Source organism: Manis pentadactyla, chromosome X (genome assembly GCF_030020395.1).
Source record: "Manis pentadactyla isolate mManPen7 chromosome X, mManPen7.hap1, whole genome shotgun sequence".
Classification (NCBI taxonomy): domain Eukaryota; kingdom Metazoa; phylum Chordata; class Mammalia; order Pholidota; family Manidae; genus Manis; species Manis pentadactyla.
In genome coordinates, this window is record NC_080038.1 from 146977313 (window position 1) to 146993733 (window position 16421).

Consider the following 16421-nt stretch of genomic DNA (forward strand, 5'->3'; position numbering starts at 1 on the left):
AAGTGCACTTAGAAATGGTTCTTGAATGCTCCACATCGCTAGTCATCAGAGAAATGCAAATTAAAACCACAATGAGCTATCACCTCACACCAGTAAGGATCGCTACCATCCAAAAGAAAAACAACAAATGTTGGCGAGGTTGTGGAGAAAGGGGAACCCTCCTACACTGATGGTGGGAATGTAAATTAGTTCAACCATTGTGGAAAGCAGTATGGAGGTTCCTCAAAAAGCTCAAAATAGAAATACCATTTGACCCAGGAATTCCACTTCTAGGAATTTACCCTAAGAATGCAGCAGCCCAATTTGAAAAAGACAGATGCACCCCTATGTTTATTGCCACATTATTCACAATAGCCAAGATATGGAAACAATCTAGGTGTCCATCAGTACATGAATGGATAAAGAAGAGGTGGCACATAATACACAATGGAGTATTATTCAGCCATAAGCAGAAAACAAATGTTATCATTTGCAACAACATGGGTGGAGCTAGAGGGTATTAAGCTCAGTGAAATAAGCCAGGCAGAGAAAGACAAGTACTAAATGATTTCACTCATCTGTGGAGTATAAGAACAAAGAAAAACGGAAGGAACAAAACAGCAGCAGAATCACAGAACGCAAGAATGGACTAACAGTTACCAAAGGGAAAGGGACTGGGGAGGATGGGTGGGAAGGGAGGGATAAGGGCGGAGAAAAAGAAAGGGGGCCTTACGATTAGCATCTGTAATGTGGGGGGGGGGCCACGGGGAGGGCTGTGCAACACAGAGAAGACAAGTAGTGATTCTATAGCATCTTGCTATGCTGATGGACAGTGACTAATGGGGCATGTGGGGGGGACTTGGTGAAGGGGGGAGTCTAGTAAACATAATGTTCCTCATGTAATTGTAGATTAATGATAAAATTTAAAAAATTGTATCTCAAAAAAAATACATACCATGTTCAATAAGATCCCATAGTTAAGACTATAAATGAATTAAATATCACAACATGGAAAAAAAAATGGAAGGCCTGTGACAACCTGCCATGAGCAAGTCTACTGGCACCTTTTTTCCAGCAGCATTTGTGTCTCTGCGTCACATTTTGGTACACCTTGCCTTACTTCAAACTTTTTACTATTATTTTTGTTAAGGTAATCTGCAGTCAGTAATCTCCGATGTTACTATTGCAGCTGTTCTGGGGCACGAAGAACCACACCCATGTGAGGCAGTGAACCTCATGCATGAATGTGTGTGTCCTGACTTCTCCTCCAACAGGCTGTTCTCCCATCTCTCTCCCTCTCCACAGGCCTCCCTGTTCCAAGAAACAAAAATATTGAAATTAGGCCATTACTAACCCTACAAAAGCCTCAAAGTGTCCAGGTGAAAGGAAGAGTCAAATGTCTTTCACTTTAAGTCAAAAGATAGAAATGATTAAGTTTAGTGAGTAAGAAATGCCAAAAGCTGAGACGGGCCAAAATCTAGGCCTCTTGAGCCAGACAACCAGCCGTGCTGTAATGCTTTCCCCCTCTCCTTTCACAGATTTGGACTCCTAATCAACTGCTTGCATCCCGAACTCTACCTCAGCGCCTACCTACAGAAGGTAGGCATGAGGTGAAAACAAAACAGCCCAATATTCAAGGAGAAGACTAGAAATGTAGGTGATTTGATGAGGGCCCGATAATAAATAAGAGGCCAGGCCTGCCCAAGGAGCTCATAGTCCAGTGACAGACACAGAGGGGGAAACAACGTGTATGCGTTAAGTGCTCCCACCAGGGAAATAGAAGGCGTGGGATACAGGACACGGTGGGGCACTGTTGGGTATTGGGGCAGGAAACTGGCAAAAGCAGAAATGTGACAGACAAGCTAGATGTAGCCAGGGGAAGCGATGGGCTGGCTGGTGTGTTGTGCTGGGTAGAGTGGTGCCTGCAAAGATGTGGAGAAGTTCAGAATGACAGGAGAGATTGTGAAGAGAGGAGGGGCCATGGACGAGGTTGGAGATGTGGGCAGGGGCTTGATGGAACTCAGGAGTTTAGAAATTATAAACTGTAAACAGAGCAGTAACAGTCCAGTGTGTATTAAAAGATCATGCAGTGTTAAGAATGACCAGGAAGAGGGCAAGACAGATGGCAAGGAGACCAGGTTTTGTGGAGGGATTCAGGGAAAGTCCAGAATAGGCAGAAGGTTAATATGGTCCCACTGCTGTGGGAAAAGTAAAATCTTTTTCTTAGTGGATAAAGAAGTGGTACATACACGCAACGGAATATTACTTAGCCATAAAAAAGGAAACCTTGCCGTGTGTGACAACATGGATGGACCTGGATGGCATTGTGCTAAGTGAAATAAGTCAGAGAAGGACAAATACCATATGATTTCACTTTTATGTGGAATTAAACACAAACAAATGAACAAAACAGAAATAGACCAATAGACACAGAGAAGAGATTGGCGGTTGCATGATGGGGAAGGGGTCATCAAATAGGTGAAAAGGATCAAGAGGCATAAAATTCCAATTATAATATGTTAGTCATGGGGATTGAAAGTACAGCATAGGGAATATAGTTAATAAAATTGTAATCTCTTTGCATGTTGACCGATGATAACTGCACTGTATGGGGTGAACATTTAAAAATGTAGATAATTGCCGAATCAGTATGTTGTATACCTGAAATCAGTAGAATATTGCATACCAATTATACTTCAATTAAAAAAAGATTATACCATCATTCGGGATCTGAAGCCAAGAAGATGAATTCATTGCTTACTAAGGCAGAGCCATGGTGGCTACACATAGTTTCATTCAGCACAGAAAATCCTGATCTGACACAGGGCTTGGGGGAAGGTGTCGTTTGGGCTTGAACTGCTTACGGAGGTGGGAGTGGGTTAATGTGGATTTTAAAACATGATTTGTGTTGCATTCAAAAGTAGGTTTCAAAATGATAGAGACGAAAGGATAAAAGAGAAAAAGAACAAAAGGAAGTCTGCAGGAAGAGAGTGAAGGAAGAAGAAAAGTAAATTCGTTAGCTGAGTAATTCACTTGCCAGGATGGGAGGAGCCTATATTTGAATTTCAACAGTTTCTCCATTTGGGTCCTGTTTCTTTTCTGGCATCCAATCCAGGACACCGCATTGCATTAACTGCCGTATTTCCCTCGTGTCACCATTTCTCTGTGTTGCCTTGTTTTTCATGGTCGAGGCGTGTTTGAAGAATACTGGTCAGGTACTTTGTAGACTGTTCCTCAGTTAAGGTTCTGCTGAAGTTTCCTCATGATTAGACTGGAGTTACATATTTTGGGGAAGAATATCACAGAGGTGAGGTACCCTGTTAGGGGTACATGACGTGAGCAGGAATCGCTACTCTGCTGGGTGAAACAGTCTTAGGGCAGCCCTGAAGTTTTTCTCTTTGTCTTGACAGACAAGGCAGTTTTTACCGCACTGTGAAACGACTCTGGAAGAAATAGGAGCAGAGCAATTGTTTTCTAAACCCCTTTGAGGGTGAACTGCCTTCGGGTGCCCAAGCAAGATAAAGAGTAAACCCTTGGTGATACTCAGTGACTGTCTGGGCAGGGCACAGGCAAAAATACTCTGGGTGCAGGAGAGACTTTGATGATAGAGAAAGGCAGGATCGCGACAGAGGAAAAAACCATGGGAAACAAACAAACAAACAAACAAAAAAACTGGTCGGGTCACACCGGTGAAAGCAAAGGTGAATGAGAATGAGAAATGGCTTCAGCCTTGCCAGTGCTAATCAGTGGCAATGTTTATTACATCCCCTTGGACGGCCCCTCCTTTCTCTACTCGCACAGGGAAAAAAAGCAGCAGTTAAAAGTACTACACTAATTCCCTAAACACGGGACTAGACCTCCAGACACAACCTTCAGTGAAAAAAGGCAAATTCCAGGATAAATGCTGAATAATGCTATTTATACGAATTTAAATGGACATAAAAACACTATACTTTGTCATATGGGGCAGTGAGAGAAAGCAGATCAGCGGTTGTGCGGTGACGCGGGGTGAAAGTGAGAAAACAATCTGGATTGCAACCTTATTCCCCAGTAGCAGCCGCCTCTGGGTGGGTTGAGGCCAAGGCGGCCTGCGATGCCAACACACACGGGCCTTCCGCAGCTCCTGCGGGCCCTCTCGCCTCCCCTCTCCGCCCGCCCAGGGCCCCAGGAGAAGGTGCTAGGGTGGCCTGCAGTAAGGCTTTTAGAGACCTGAGGCTGATGGAGGGGGCGGGGGCCGTCGGGCAGGACTTTCCAGGAGTCGCTGAGGGCCCAAGCTTGCTGCTGATGCAGGGGCCATAGGCGGTGGGGGCCCAGTGGAGACCTAGAGCTTTGTAGGAAGGGGGTAAGAGGTAACCCATGTGACCCCAGGCGTATGTTAGTTACCCTGCTAGTGTGAAGCAGTCTCTGGGATTGAATGGGGCAGGGGAAGGGAGATGGGTATCAAAAAATCCTTTCCTAGGTAACCTGATGGAATCTAGAAGTTTGCCCTGGAAGTAATTTGTACTAAATTTACAGCAAAGAAATGAAAGATGCCGAACCGAATGGCTGATTGGATCTCGGGTCGAGGCCTCGTGTGCTGATTGGCCTCGGGTCGAGTCCGGCTACGAGGGCAAAGCCATTTGCGTTCAGATCCGGAATCTGCGGCTGACCCGCTTTGTGACCTCCAATGAATTACTTCACCTCTCTTGTTTCCGCATCGAATGATCACATATATAAAATCCACCTCACAGGATGGTGTTGAGGAGAGTTGGACTACTTCACGTAAGTTCTGCCCCACGGGATGGAGACACTGGGGAAATGACCATAATAACTTCCGGGGGCACCTTATGGTGACTCAGTCGGTCTCGGTGTCCGGAGAAGTCAAGACCACGCAGGGGGAGGACGACGCACTGGGCTCCGCCTTGGAGGGCGTGGCGACACGCGGCGCCTATATAAGGCGAGGCCTGCGCTGCGCTGGCGCTGCGCAGCTCAGGGGTCGCCGCTCTTACCTTGCCGGGTGCGGACCTCAGCCCTGCGCTGGATCGTCTTATGGTGACTCCACCTTCGAACGGAGGGGCGAGTTCCAGGTTCTGGGGTTGGAGGCCAGAAATTCCCAGGTGGGCAGTCGAGAATTCTAGCGAGAGGTTCACTCGTGGGAGACAGGGACCGAAACATCTGAAATGGTTCTGTGCCTCACGACACCCGCCCCACCCCCAGTGACTGCCCTGCGCACGGGGTGCCGTCCTCAGGACTGACGCGGGCCTACAGGGGAAACTGCAGGTGGGGCTGGGCCTGCCGGCTGCCATCCTTGACGGCTCCTCCAGGACACGGCCGCTGCCTGGCTGGTCCCCGGACCACCGCCTGGCACTAGGCCGCTCCCAGCGCCTGCGGAGCGATGGAAGGATGCGCAGATCGCGAGGCCGCTGAGGCGCAGGGGCCTGGGAGGACTGGGTTAATCGTTCGAGAGAGGATGAGCTAGGCGTAGGGTGTGAGAGAGATTCTTCCGTTCCTTCCTAACTTCTCTGAACATCTTTTAATTTTCCCCAGCTTTTCTGAGGTAGAATTGACAGACTTGCGTGTTATTCAGAGTGTACAGCATGATGATTTGATGATTTGATGTATATATACATTGTGAAGTGACTACTGCAATCAAGGTCATTATCACATCCGTTATACATCACTTGTTTTTGGTGAAAATGCTTAAGATGTACTCTCAGCAAATTTCAGATTTACAATGCAGCATTATTAGCTTGATCACCGTCCTGTACATTGGATCCTTAAACGTACTCACCTTAGAACTGCAGGTTCACAGGCTTTGACCAACGCGTCTCATTTCCACACGGCCCCCGCACCCGCCAGCCACTAGCAACCACCATTTTACTCTCTGATTCTGTGATTTTGACTTAAAAAAAGATTCCAGTGATAAATACATATAAGCGTTCCCCCCCCCCTTTTTTTTTAACACAGCATGATGCCCTCCAGATCCATCCACTGCGTTGCAAACGACAGAATTTCCTTCTTTTCTTATGGCTGAGTAATACTCCGTTGTGTATATACACACCACATTTTTAAAATTTATTCATCCCATTAGCAGATACTTGTGCTTTTCTATATTTTGGCTATTAAGAATAATACTGTAATGAACATAGATTGGTGTGTAGATATCTCTTTGAGATATTAATTTCATTTCTTCAGATAAATACCCATGAGTGGACTTGCTGGATCATACAGTAGTTTTATTTATTTCTGGAGGAACTTCCACGCTGTTTTCCATAACGGCTGTACCAATTTACATTCCCAAACAACAGTGTACCAGGTTTCTTTATCCACATTCTCCCCCAAATTTGTTATCTCTTGTCTTTTTGATAATAGTTATTCCAACAGGTGCGGGGGGCTGTCTCATTATGGTTTATATTTGCATTTTCCTGATGATTAGTGTTGATCAACACCTTTTCCTTTACCTGTTGGCTGTCTGTATATCTTCTTTGGAGAAGTGTCTATTCAGGTCCTTTGCTCATTTTAAATTGGATTGTTTGTGTTTTGCTATTTTAAGTTGTATGAGTTTCCTTATATATTTAGGTATTAACCCCTTATTAGATAGATGGTTTGCAAACATTTTCTCCCTTTCCACAGTTTGCGTTTCACTTTCTTGATTGTTTGCTGTGCAGAGACTTTCCAATTTGATACAGTCACTTGTTTATTTTTGCTTTTGTTGCTTGTGCTTTTGGTGTTTTATCCAAAAAAAAAAAAAAAATCATTGCCAAGACCCAAGGCAAGGAGCTTTTCCGGTATGCTTTCTTCTAGTTTTAAAGTTTTGGTTTCAAGTCTTTAATCTATTTCGAGTTGATTTTTGTGAGATGTAAGATAGGGATCCAGTTCCATTCTTTTGTATGAGAATATCCAGTTTTTCCAACACCCTTTATGAAAGAGATTATTCTTTTCCTGTTGTGTGTTCTTGGCACCCTTGTCAAAGATTAGTTGACCTAGATGTGTGGATTTATTTTTGGGCGCTTGATTTAGTTCCGTTGGTCTCTGTGTCTGTTTTTATTCCAGTACCGTACTACTTTGCTTACTGTAGCCTTATAATGTAGTTTGAAGTCAGGAAATGTGATGCCTCCAGTTTTGTTCTTCTTTCTCAAGATTGCTTTGTAATTTTGGGTCTTTTGTTGTTTGATCTGACTGTCAGGATTATGTTTTCTATTTTTGTGAAAAATACCATTGGAATTTTGATCTATAGGTCACTGGGTAGTGTGGATGGACATTATGACAATATTAATTCATTGAATCCAAGAACAAGGGATATCTTTCCATCTGTTTTTGTCTTTAATTTCTTTCACCGGCATCTTACCGTTTTCATTGTACAGGTCTTTCATCTCCTTGCTTAAATTTACTCCTAAGTGTTTCGCTGTGTTTGATGCTGCTGTAACTGGGACTGTTTCCTTAATTTCTCTTCCAGATAGTTCATTGTTATAAAAATGCAAGTAACTCTGGTATGTTGGTTTCACATCCTGCAAGTTTGCTGAGTTAATTTATTCCAAGAGTGTTTTCGTGGAATCTTTAGGGTTTTCTATACATAAGATCCTGCCATCTGCAAACAGAGACAATTTTACTTCACTTCTGATTTGGATGCTGCTTATTTCTTTTTCTCACCTATCTGCTCTGGCTGACTTCTAGTACTATGTTGATATAAGTGGTGACAGTGGGCACTCTTGGCTTGCTCTTGATGTGAGAGGAAAAGCTTTCAGCTTTTCATCATTGAGTATGTTAGCTGTCAGTTATATATGGCCTTTGTTATGTTGAGGTACATTCCTTCTACCCTTAATTTGTTGAGAGTTTTTATCATGAAAAGGTGTTGAATTTTGTCAAGTGCTTTGCCTACAACTATTGAAATGATCATATGATTTGTATCCTTCATTTCTTGATTAATTTGTCACATCTATTGATTTGTGTATGTTGAACCATCCCTTCAACTCAGGGATAAATTCCACCTGATGATGATATACGTTCCTTTTAATGTGCTGTTTAGTTCAGTTTGCTTGTTTTTCGTTGAGGATTTTTACATCTACGCTATCATCAGGAATATTGGACTATAGTTTTCTTTTCTTGTAGTGTCCTTATATGGCTTTAGTGTCAGGAATAATGGTGGTTCTCATAAAATGACTTTGGAAGTGTCCCCTCCTCTTTAGTTTTTTGGAAGAGTTTGAGAAGGGTTGGTATTAATTCTCCTTTTAATGTTGGGTAGAACTCACCAGTAAAGTCATCTTGTCTTGAGCTTTCCTTTGTCTTTTGATTACTGATTCAGTCTCTTTACTAGTTGTAGATTTATTCCGATTTTCTATTTCTTCATGGTCCAGTGCTGGTAGGTTGTATGTTTCTATGAATTTATCCATTTCTTCTAGGTCATCCAATTTGTTGGCATATTATTGTTCACAGCAGTCTCTTACAATCTTTGTATTTCTGCACTATCAATTCCACTGTTGCCTCTTTCATACTTGATTTTATTTATTTGAGTGTTCCCTTTTTTCATAGCTAGCCTAGCCAAAGGTTTGTCAATTTTGCTTGTCTTCTCAAAAAACCAGCTTAGTTTTATTCATCTTTTCTATTTCTGCTCTTTGTTGTTCCCTTTCTTTTGCTAACCTTTGGCTTAATTTGTTCTTCTTCTAGTTCCTTGAGATGTAAAGCTAGGTTTTTGTGTGTGTGTGAGATCTTTCTTAATGATCTCCTAGGACTGCTTTTGCTGTACCCCGTAAGTTTCCATATGTTGTGTTTCCATTTTCATTTGTCTCGAGATATTTTTCATTTCCCTCTTGGATTTTTCTTTGACCCATTGATTATTCAGGAGTGTGTTATTTAATTTCCGGGTATTTGTGAATTTTCCAGCCTTTTTCCTGTTGAGTTCTGGTTTCGTACCATTGTGGTCAGAAAAATACTTGATATATTTATAAGACTTGTTTTGTGACCTAACACGTGATCTACCCTGGAGAAGGTTCTGTGTGCTTTAGAAGAATGTATGTTCTGATGCTGCTGAATGGAATGCTCTGTATATGTCTATTAGGTCCATTTAGTCTAAGGTGTAATTCAAGACCAGTGTTTCCTTACTGATCTTCTGTCTGGATGACCTATCTGTTTTTGAAAATGGGAAACGAAGTCCCCTCCTACTGCTGCGTTGCCGTCTACTTCTGCCTTCAGATCTGTTAATATCTGCTTAATATATTTAAGTACTTTTATGTTGGGTGCATGTATTTACAGTTGTTATTCATTCCATTACTTTCTGCCTTTGATTGGAGAATTTAATTCATTTTACATTTAAAGTAATTATTGATTGGGTAAGGACTTACTAGTGGCATCTTGCTAATTGCTCTTTGACTATTTTATAGTTCAGTTGTTCCTTTCTTCCTGTCCTGCTGCCTTCTTTCATAGTTTGGTGACTTCCCATAGTTCTATGCTTTGATTCCTTTCTCTTTCTCTTTTGTGTAACTGCTATAGGTTTTTGCCTTGTGGTTGCCGAAAGACTTACGTAAAACATCTTATAGCTATAACAGTTTTATTTAACCTGATAACTTAACTTCCATCTCATACAATAGCTCTATTCCTTTACAGCCCACTCCCCCTTCGTATGGTTTCGATGTCACACTTTACATCTTTTCATGTTGTGTATCTATTAAAAATCATTATAATTGTATTATCTTCCCCTGGAATTCACAGCAGTGACGGCTGTTACCCCAGGGGCAAAAGCTACTGGTGTCATCTGCAGAGCAGGCCACTTGCGTCCAAGCCTACAAACATTATGGGGTCCTCTGCTGTGAAAGCTGCAGGGAGTCCACAGCTGTCAGGAGGGCCACTGAGATCCTCAGCAGCAAAAGCTGCTGGCGTCCTCCGTAGAGCAAGCCACTGGGGACAGCAACGACGCCTGCTGCGTGGCTGCGACTGATGCCTCCACTCTTCTTTGTTCCCAACCATCTCCAGATGTCTCAGCCAAAACTATATTCCAGTGATCCTTTCTGTGGGGTTATTTGCTGGGTTTTTTTTTTCCCTCCATTGTGCTGCTGTAATTCTTAATTGTATCCTTGAGCCCTCCCCAGACTATTTTCATTTGTGGATTGCTATCTAATTGTTACATTGTGTGTGCAAAGGGATGAACGGTATCTTTTATTCCACCGTCTTGCTGACATCATTTCTGAAAATCCAGGACTGATTTAAGAGTTCCTAAAGCCAGAAGGGATCGATCTGTTTTCTCAAGAACCTATGTGTTAGGGCCCGGATGCAGATTAGAGCTGCAGGAGTAGTAAGCAAAGTCCTTCACTGGGTGGGTCCCTGTTTTCTGAGGTCCTCCTAGCAGGATCTGTCAAACCTGCACAGGATGAAACAGAGTTCTCTGGACTTGAGGACCTTCTAGTCCAGCAGCCAGGGGAGTGGAGTAGATAGGAATTAAACTATTACAAGGGTGGGAAAGGAAATACAAGAGTAAGATGTTTTGAGAGGCTGACATTTAATGAGGCCATCACCTCAGAGAATCCCTAGGTTTTGATGGCTCCTCTCAATGGAGTGTCTCCACAGTGGCACTGGCCTCATGGAGGTGCCTTGAGCCCATACCTTGAAGTGACAGTGGCCCCTGCTTACACAGTGGCTTTGAAAATTCCATTTGTTTTCAAGCAGGTATGTGTACATCAATGAAATATAAAGCCATCTGTCACTTCTATGGATTTGGTGTAGGAGAGGACTTCAGAGTGCCCTCAGTTCACCATATGCAATGGCAGTCCAGTCATACAGTTTGAATACTGCCTGGGGGAATTAACATGGCTGGCTCTCTGCTCTGAGAGTCAAGATAGGGTAGGTTTTGATGATAGGGATAGGAAAGGAGATCAGATTTGATAAGACAGGACATAATTTGGCTGAGTGGGGCAAGATGAGCAAGGGACAGGACAGGGATATGGCAAAATTGAGCAGACTGTCTGGCTAGGCTGGGACAGGAGCTAGGAAGAGCCACACAGGAAGAAAAAGATGTGAGGTTACTTACATGGATGCTTTGGGAGATACTTTTAAACTTGATACCAGATGAGGAGGAAACCTAGAAGTATATGGACGGCCACTTTGGACAGAAGTATAAACCTTGGTCATGTGCACATTAGGCCTCTGCCTCTAAAACTACTTATTTGAATGGTTCCAGGAAACCCATGCTTTCCAGGATGGTTATCAGGAAGCTGGAAGCCCTGGGAGCACCCAAGGGAGTCTCTGGGGAAAATTTCCACAGTGGATACAGGTCTGTGACAACCCAGGCCAGATGGGGTGCAATTCCGAGTGATAAGAGTCTTCTGTATGGGCCAAATCACTTCACTTCCCTGGACCTCTGTTTTCTCTTTTTGAAAATGGGATTAATCGTGGCTGCCATCTTCTGGGGTCATGGTGGGAATGAGATGAGATAATATGTTTGAAATTTCATTTGTTTAACCAAATCTCCAGTCAATGTCTGAGGAGGCAGGGCATCTTTGAAAAGGTTTCTGAGGCAAGATCTCTAGATAATGGTGGGGCATTCGTAAATTCATCTAGATTTCCACATCCACTGGTAGATAGGAGTAGATAAGAACTGCATTTTTAAAATGTTGCTCTGATGATTGTGTATTGGTGTGAGGGGCACTGGACGGAGCCAATGCCAGACCCTGGGGGGCCAATTAGGAGGCAATTGCATGAGATTTCAGGCAAGAGATGATGGTGGGCTAGACTAGGAGAGAGGGTCATCAGGGATGGAAAGGAAGGGTGTGTGGAATTGGGACTTGAGCTGAGTAGCTGAACTTCTTTTTCGTAGGATCCCACAACTGAAGATCTAATTCAGTTATCAGGCAACATCGAAGACATTTACTTTGACATGGATTCTTTCCTTCAGACAGTAGAGGAAACTGAAGAGCATTTTCAAGACCTCTCTGAGACATTTAAGACAAGGACCCCAGCTGTCCCAGAGCCACAGCTCTGTATGCCTCTGACTGTCCGTGATGAGGACGGACAACATGAGCCACCCCAGAACCAGGTGGTGACTCCCCTGAGGCCCACAGTGATGGCTTCAGCGTGTCCTAGCATCCCTGAGACAGTCCTTGTGCAGAACCAAACAGCACCCCCTGTCAAAGCCCTTGATACTCCCCCTGGACTCGTAAGTGAGACTTTTTCCGTGGACCCAAACATGACCTCCTTTGAACAGAGAAAATCAGCAGAAGCCTCCCTGATGACAGATGGCAATGACAACCCAAAGGCACTGTTCACTGATTGCCAAAACATAACCATCACTGCAGACAAGATGACAATCCCCGATGAAGGCAGCCAGGTGAAGTCCCTCAGCGATGACCAGACCCTCTATGGAGGCCAGATAATACCCCTTAAAGGGGTCCACATGAAGACGTTCAGTGGTGACCAGACCCTCACCAAGGGCCATACAGTGACTTTGAGTGGTAACCAAACCCTCGATGGGAGCCAGGTGACAACCCTGGGTGAAGAGCAGGTGGGGATCCTCAGTGATAACCAGAGCCACAGTGGAGGTCAGATGACCTTCAGTGGGCACCAGACCCACTGCTGGGGCCAGTGGAAGATCCTATGCGATGACGAGATCCTCTATGAAAGCCAGATGACCATCGGTGGCGATCAGACCCACGATGGGGGCCAGATGGAGGACCCCACTGCTGACCAGAACCCCCATGGCAGCCAGATGATCTTCAGTGGGGACCAGAACCCCTACTGGGGCCCGATAAAGACTCCCATTGATGACCAGAACCCCCATGGAGGCCAAATGACCTTCAGTGGGGACAAGACTCTCTACTGGGGCCAGATGAAGACCCCTAATTATGACCAGCCCCTCTATGGAGGCCAGGTGAAGGCCTCCAGTGATGACCAGACCCTCTTTGGGGGCCAGGTGAGGGCCCCCAGTGATGATAAGACCCTTTATGGAGGCTGGATGGAGCCCACCTGTGGTGACCAGATGTCCCATGGAGGCCAGATGACCTTCAGTGGGGACCAGACCCTCTGTGGGGGTCAGATGACCCTTATGGGGGATTGTATGACGACCTTCTCTGATGACCACACTCTCTCTGGAGGCCATCTACTGCCAGATCAATCACCGTTGTTGCCATGCTCAGGAGTCCCGTACTTACCAAGTTGCCCTTTGATCCAAGGGCAATCCACGGAAAAGCAAAAGAGTGATCTCAAAACCCAGAGAGGTCAATTCCAAAACAAACCCGGCACTTCGAAGGCCTACACTTGTGCATACCAGGACTGTGGGAAATCATATGCAAAGCCTTCCCAACTCCGAATCCACGAACGCAGACACACTGGTGAGTGAGGGCAGAGGGATAGAGATGACAGGCAAGTGACTAAAGATCTGTGCCTTTACAAACCTTTAGGGTCATATGAGATTGTTGACACCTCCCTCTAAGCCTGGAACCCCAAAAGACCCCAGAAAAGTGGCCAATTTGAAAGGGGGGTTACAACAGTCCTAGGGACAGACAGACCCCAGTTCAGAGACAGAACCAACCTGGCTGCAGTGTTGACGGTGCTGGAATGGTGGGATTAAGTGGGCTTTTTTTTTTTAACCTCTTAGGAATGGTCTTGACTTGGTCCAAGACTGCCCCTCTCTCAACCTCCTATTCCCCCACTGACTTTCCTGCTGACCCCTGCTTCTCCTATTTTCTTTCCCTCCTTCACAGTTTTCCTCTCATCCTTCCAGCTCATGCTGCCCTCATTCTCTTCCTCATTTACTCACTTCCTCCAGTCCCCTTTCTTCTTGCTCCCCTCCAACACCTACATGCTCGAAACCTTTTTTTTTTTCCTCCATTCACTTTCAACTTCCGTGTCCCCTGCTACCTCGAAGCATGACAAGTCTCTTTCTCCCTCTGGTCTAGGGGAGAAGCCCTACGAATGCAACGTGAAGGGATGCACGTGGAAATTCTGCCGTTCAGATGAGCTCAGCAGACACAAGAAAAAGCACAGTGGAGAGCAGCCCTACATGTGTACTAAATGCAACCGGAAGTTTGCACGATCTGATCACTTGAAGCAGCACCAAAGAGTCCACAAGTAATTTTAGCCCGTGACTACAAACCCATCAGCCTATAAAGAAATGAGTACAGCTGAAAGATGCTCCCTGCTAAGCCTTTGTTTGCCCAGCCCTGGCACTGTGCTGGCATATAGTAGGTGCTTAATATTACTTGTAAATAGTTAAGATTTTCATGTATCTTTCCTCAGGCATCCAAGGAGGACATGTATGCATTTCAACAGAATTAAAAGCACTCTTCATTCACTGCCTTCTCCAGGGGCTGCTGCTTCTGTCACGTGCTATATAATCTTCCTAGATCTTGCTCTGTGCATTCACCACCGTGTGTACATGTAAAAATGTATATATGTCAACAACTGACATACATACATAGTTCAGATATGTAAAGAATGTAGCATTCTATATCTGAGCTCACGTCTCTTTGGAGCTCCATTTTTATGGGGTTGAGGAGAGGAATACTTGACCACTTCTAGTGTAAAATGGTCTCAGATTAAATGAAACTCATTTGGATGAGTACTTAATCTGTTCAAAAGTTGAACCTGCTGTCAGGGCTGTTTCTTTCCTCAGGCAAAGTGCCTCTGTCCCCTCTGCCTTCTCACCATGCTGTCAGGGACATAGTGGGTGATGGCACTGGCGCCAGAGGTGGTCACATGCTTGCTGCCAGGGTAAGGATCTAACCTTTCCAGTGGCCTTGGGCCCTTTTATGCATCACTTCTGCTGACAGATCCGCAGGTGGGGTGGCCTGTGGTCTGTTTGTCTTCTCACTGGCATGGCTTCATAACCGTCCCTGAGGAACAGAGGTGTCTTTCCCTCCTGACTAGCTCCTTCGCCCAGCTCCTGCAGGCCCTGCCCGCAGGTCTGGGTTTGATTCCCATCCAACCCCCAGCTTGTGAAACATCCCGCTTTCAAAAAGGTTTGGGTAAAGGCACAGATGTGATTGATCCCACTCCTCCTTTCCGAGGGGAGCACCTTGAAAAGCCCTTTCTACCCAAAGCCCTGAAAGGGAAGCAGACCACAAATCCCCGGGGCTTCAGTGGGCCCAGCAGCAGCATTTGAGGTTCTTCCTGACCCACCCACTCTCACCTCGCAGAGGGCCCAGGAGTTAGATCCCTGAGTCTTTGAGGGACTCAGGCAGCATTTTGAAAATCATACCTTAATGTTGTATTTGGTACTATATGAAATAATATATATGAGTTGTAAGTATAAAAAATGGGAACATCTGTGAGAGTCCATCACGCAGTGCCATCAAGTGTCAAGATGTTTGATTAGAGTAATGAGCCAAACCAAACTGAGAGGAACCATCAAGCGTTTATTTCCTTACTGCTGGGGAGTGAGCAACAGGCAAAAAGAAGAGGTGCCTGCCCGCCGCCCGTGTCCCATCATTCCCCTGGAGGATGAAACTGGCCAGACAAGCATTAAGTGGCGTGCTGTGCAGATGGGGGGAATCCTCTCACTGCCCCAAACTAAAGACTCCTACTTTTTATGGCTGGGGAATAGAGGGAGGGAGAGGGGAAAGGGCTAGGAGTGGAAAAGTCCCGAGTCAGACGGGGAAAACGTGCCTCGGCCGGGGCTTCCAATAAGGCGGCCTCTACAAGGGGGCACCCAAGCTAGGAACGCGGGTATGAGTATGAGCGTGGCCAGCCTGTGCGGTGAGCCTTCGACAGCAACTCCCTTCAGAGAATTGCCATGCACCTCCTGTGCAACAAGTCTGGTGTGGAGAGGGCAGCTTCCCCCCATGACAGGCAAAGTCTTATAATGACCTATGGTCGGAACTGAAGATGACAAATACGATTTTTTAACCTGGAACTGGACTTTCCAACTCCAGGGCCTGAGCGAGAAGCATAGGCTACCCCACCCTGGACTCAAATGAGCCAGGCATTGAGGTGTCGGGACCATGCTGGTGAATCATTGTGAGGGCCACAATCAAAGTCACTCCCAGTAGGATAATCAGGCTTGCCTGGAGAAGTGAAGATAGCTATGGGCCCCATGGGCTAAAAAGCTGGAGAAAGATGTCCTTAGCGCCTTAGGATCTACTCTAGAGAGCCAGAGGCCTTCTGCCTAAGCCTCCTAATAGACCGTCCTCTTTGGCCAAGTTCATTCCTCTAGGTTTTGGCAAATTCACAGACCTCCGTCCTTGGCTGGCCAGCTGGAAGCCAGGACTGCGCAGTCGGCCAACACTATGCAAGCCAAGTTGTTGGAGCTGGTGCTCCGTGACTCCAAGGCTGACACGGTATCATTAATAACCTCAGTGAGGGTTAAGGACAACCTTTTCTAATTGGGTGACCCCAACAGTGGGAGTGAGTGTAGACAAGAAGGCCACTGCCAGCGTGGCCAAAATGGCTCTGATGGCGGATCCTGCACCCTTCTTCCAGATGTTCTGGTGTCCTCCAGAAATAGGACTGTTTACATTTAGGGGGTGTTTTGCCCCTGCAGA

At 45.4% G+C, this 16421-nt stretch overlaps 1 pseudogene; it reads left to right on the plus strand.

Moving 5' to 3' along the window:
- LOC118931298 (Krueppel-like factor 17) overlaps positions 1–16421 on the plus strand; it is a 46198-nt pseudogene that overhangs the window by 15636 nt on the left and 14141 nt on the right.